Source organism: Ruditapes philippinarum, unplaced genomic scaffold, assembly GCF_026571515.1.
Source record: "Ruditapes philippinarum isolate M1 unplaced genomic scaffold, ASM2657151v2 ctg18059_1_1_1_1, whole genome shotgun sequence".
Classification (NCBI taxonomy): Eukaryota; Metazoa; Mollusca; class Bivalvia; order Venerida; family Veneridae; genus Ruditapes; species Ruditapes philippinarum.
Genome location: NW_026863949.1, coordinates 1,262 through 6,081, shown reverse-complemented (window position 1 = coordinate 6,081; position 4,820 = coordinate 1,262). Strand labels below are relative to the sequence as shown.

The 4,820-nt window shown below is 31.0% G+C and overlaps 1 long non-coding RNA gene across 1 annotated transcript; it reads left to right on the top strand.

Annotated features, from left to right (window-relative positions):
- Window positions 1-1,539: 1,539 nt before the first annotated feature.
- LOC132723910 (uncharacterized) lies at window positions 1,540-3,357 on the top strand. Its single transcript, XR_009624810.1, has 3 exons — window positions 1,540-1,907; window positions 2,341-2,536; window positions 2,988-3,357. It is a non-coding gene; the product is annotated as an uncharacterized LOC132723910 (long non-coding RNA).
- Window positions 3,358-4,820: the final 1,463 nt, after the last annotated feature.

The following is a 4,820-nucleotide window of genomic DNA, read 5'->3' as shown; positions in this document are numbered from 1 at the left end:
ACAAGAAGTTCTAGGAAACACAGGCAGTGGACTTAAAACAGACATGGATTAAAGAAATAGTAATTTAAATAATAAGAAACATTTGAAACAAATTTATGATTGAAACACTTCCAGCAAAATAATTGCAAAAAGATTCCAAAACCTGCAGCTAGAAAAAAACTGTTTGTGTTATAGTGAATGTAGGGTATTCTATTCTGTATTTGGACTAAAGGATATGATATTTTTTTTATTAAATTTTGTGAAAGAAAATTTAATGTGATACATTATTGATAATTTTATCCCAAAATATGTGATCATGATAAACTCATAAAATTCCGCCCCCTGAATTCTGTCACAGAATTCCGCCCAGAATCTTGTTTGACAATTCCGCTCCGAAATTCCGCCCCAAGATTCCGCTTCAAAATTCCACCCCAAGATTCCGCTTCAAAATTCCACCCCAACTCATTTGCATATTTCGTCCCAATTCCGCCCAGAATCCGTTCCATTTCCGCCTGGAATCCGGCCGGAATCCGTGCCAAAAGCAAATGGTTTAACACTTGTATATTCGGGGGAGAATTTAAATTTCTGGGCTGAATCTGCCTTTGAATTCCGCCCCATTTCCGTGCAGAAAATTTCGTACAGGTAAAATAATACAATTTGTTCATGACTCATTAAATGAATCATAAATAAATTGTGCTTTTACTGGAAAGAAAAGACCCCATTTATTATAGATTCATTACAAAAGACTGATTTATTAACCATTGATTACAAACATAAGATATATTCAATACAATTTATTGCAAATTCATTACACTTGAACTGGAATGTATACAATTTATTCATGATTTAGGAAATAGAACTTTTCCCGACTGCATTAATACCATTTATTACAAATTCATTACACTTTAAAGTTCTGAGATATTCACAAGTTGTTCATGATTCATTAAAATCAGAGATTTTCCAGTATTTATTCAATACAATTCATAACATATTCATTGTACTTCAGATGTTCATAATTTGCTTAATTATAACAGAAATTTTCATTGATGTAGGTCCTTTTGTTTTACTGTTCATAACAACTAAACCCCTCTCAACTATACAAATATTTTTTTTTTAATTTCCCTTTACTCATTACCGTACATGTTTTTAATCAGTCACTAGCTGGAAAATATATATGGGTTTTTCAAGTCTCTTAGTTTAATTTAGCATCACCATATTATTAATTCCATGCTCAGCGCAAAACGTAAAAAAAGAGTCAATTATACAATCTCGTTTTACTGTTAAATATGTTTAACTAATTTGCATGTAAATTTTATTTTTGAGTGATCATGCAAGATCAGTTTTTGTCTTTCTTATTGTTAATACGCAATCTGATCCATACCCACGGCTTTTTATGATTAGATCTATCATTATCAGTAAAAAAAATGTCGAATAGATTAACGTATATGCGTAAAAAGGTAAAATGTCGTAAAAAAGAGACTTAATTCTCTCAGACTTAACATCTGTTATTAGTTAATTGTTTTGAACAGCATGGCTCCCAGCCGCGCGATTAAACGATAAGATCTTGCAGGGAACTGCAGCCTACCGAGCGCCCCCTATCAGCCGACAACAAGATTAATAGGAAACAAATTTTTTTTGCCATTTTAGAAAAAAGATATCTTACAATACAAACAGTTTTCTTTCTTTTGGATATAACTAATGTCAGACACAAACTAACTTACAACAGATTTTGTCATTGCAGCTGCAAAATTAGGAACTTTATACAATACTATAGTAGCTATAGGCATAACATTTCGTTTGCATTAATTCTATGCATAGGAAAAAGGCGGTCATTTTGGAAGATGAAAACTTGTGGTGTCACACAAAAATATGGATAAAAAACAATATCAAGGCATCTAGACTACTGATAGATGGTATACTGATAGACGGTAAGTTCAAAATTTCTTTTCGTTCTACATATAGCGTTTTTAATAACCTTCTATAGATCTAGATCATGTGTAAGTTGGCAAAAAATAAAATTTACTGGAGTAATGTGCAGATTAGGATAACGATCGATTCGCCCCATAACGACTCGCCCCATTTTAGTGACGATTCGCCCCCCCCCCCTAATGGCACAACCTTAAATTAAACATTTTTTTATTCATTTGATTTGAATTGAAAAATTTTTATGATACAAGATACAAGTTTTAAAATATGCACGCATGTACATGCATTGTTTATGAGGATATCTATGTACAGCCCATTTTAAAAACATAAATCTGCATTGTTTCACACTGAGCTCATCTGCACATTTGAATGCGATGAAAAATGATGTTCTTTTTATTTTAAGTGACTTCAGAAGACTATTTTTCTTTTACTTAGTTATCTCGCAGAAAACTGAAAAGAGCAGCAAAGAAAGGACAGAACGTAAAAATCAGCAACTCCGATGAGATGGTAAAAAGCAGATGAACGGGAGATAATAAAATGCAGATGGACGGCTTCTTTGATTGTGAAGAGTTTGCTATTAGTTATGGGACGAGGGCATTCCAAGGAAATGACATACATGAGTCTTTGAAGCGTAAGTATAGGGCTACATATATATGAATCATTTTAAAAACGACAATGTGCTTGTACATATTGTAATTCAATGTCATAGCCTTTCAATTTCGTTTAAAATTTAATTGAAGCAAATGGTAAAAAACTGGACTTGCTACAAAATATTTGTTCATTCCTCTGTTGAAAATGAAATCGTACATTCACCCGTTTGTTTTATCATCAAATATTTATCTATCATCAGACTTTGTGAAATATACTGCTGGTTTTTATTCAATAGAACATGTACAGTCCAAAGTGGTTGAGTCCTTTAATGTATTTGGCTCGAGTTGAAATTCAAATTCAGATTGTATTGCAAATAGAACAAAAATATATTATACTTTTTTCAGAGTGATATGTCAGAAGTCTAAGTTTAAATTTTGATATTTTATTTATAAATATGATACTTTTTATGAGAATTTTATTTTCTATTTCAGAGTATGCCATTCATTGCCTAAGTATAGAGATTCAACATTTAAAGATTATAGGAATAAAAAAAGGTGTAGCTCCAGACAGACACTGAAAAGGAAGGCAAAGATGTTTTCAGACTGACATAAAGCCCTAGTTTCTACAACTAGAAATATATTCCTAACAGCAAGCACGAATATTTCCAGAATTATTCCCCTTTACTTGTTTGTTTTATTTGCAGGGATGTTTATGAAATGAGCTATGCACGTACATTATGAGTTTTCAATGTTATGATGTGGTGGCATAGATTTTTTCACAAATTTTAATCTTGTTGTATGTTCTTGATTAATCTAGTCAGCTTTTGTTTGTAAAAAATAAAATAAAAATAAATAAAATTTATCAAGATATGTTATTATTATCATTTTCATATTTTTCTCCGGAATTGACACCATCATTGGAACCTGCATTTATTCAAAATCCATTAGATGAATATAAGCAGGCAAACCTGATTTGTTAATGATTCATTAATACATTGAATTTCGGTTTATGGAAGAAGAAAAAATACAATTTATTAGTGATTCATTAACAATTTATTTGCAATTCATTAATGAATCAGTTGGTCAGCGAACCTAATTTATTGCCAATTGATTAACCTGATTTGTTGATAATTCATTGACTAAGTCAAGAAAAGGGCCAAATTCATTACCCATTTGTTAACCTGATTTATTAACAATTTATAATAAGTTGGTAAATGGACCCAATTCATTACCAATTCATTTCACTGATTTATTAACAATTTATTCATAATGCATTGGCTCATTTGCATGTCATTTCCATCTATAATAAATTGGGAATAAATGGTAAATTTGTTTATCATTTATTATACTGATTCATTCCTATCTTTTTTTTTGTTTGGGCTATCATTGTGTTTTGAACCAAAATACAGTATATGTACTCCATTAAAGCTATTTTTTAATAACATGGACATTTGTATATGATATGTAATTTCAATAAAATTACACCTTAAAAATGTAGAAAACAAATATCATATCTTGAATTAAAATTGCAAGTACATTCATAAAGAACCTATATTGTAGATAAGCAAATGTCACAACTTTATTTTCTTACAACATCTTTAAAACTGCCCATTTCAACGGAATGAATGAAAGCTTTAGCAGGCTAAGTCATATTATTTAATAAATATTTATTTATTTCTCATTATAATCTATATTTTATACAAACAAAAATAAATATTGCTATATTTGGGTGTATTTGGGTATATTTGGGTATTTCGTGCCGCCGCACAATTTGTTGGGCTAGGGTGATTGCCATTTCTACTTTCGTTTTCGGTACACATGCGTTTTGATAATCCTACCCACACACAATAGGACTGGCCGTTTTACAATCACCAATTAATATAAGGAATTCATTTGAAGAAAAGCTTTGCAATAGTCTGATTAATGCTTGTTGCATTTTAAAACGCGGAAATTTATTTTACTTCCTAGTTTCGTTTTCAATCGAAAAAACTTTGGTAATTTACCTGGCCGAGTTACTTACTCTTGTTTATTATGTTATCATTTCATCTAAGTACGAAATAATTTACTTATTGGTTTCAAAATTCACAAGGTACTTACTGCAATTTCTTCAAATTTTGAGAAATTATTACCCAGGACTTTTTTCCGCCATACTGATATTTCTCCAAATTTATAGCGCATGCGTACTGCAAACTAATTTACGGACAGGACGGACCGTGAGACAGGGCGGACTGTATTTTTGTTTAGGAAATAGACATCAATTCTGGCTGCATTGTTGTAGAATAATGCACGGTTTGAGTTCAAATGCGTAGTTATATAATCACGAAG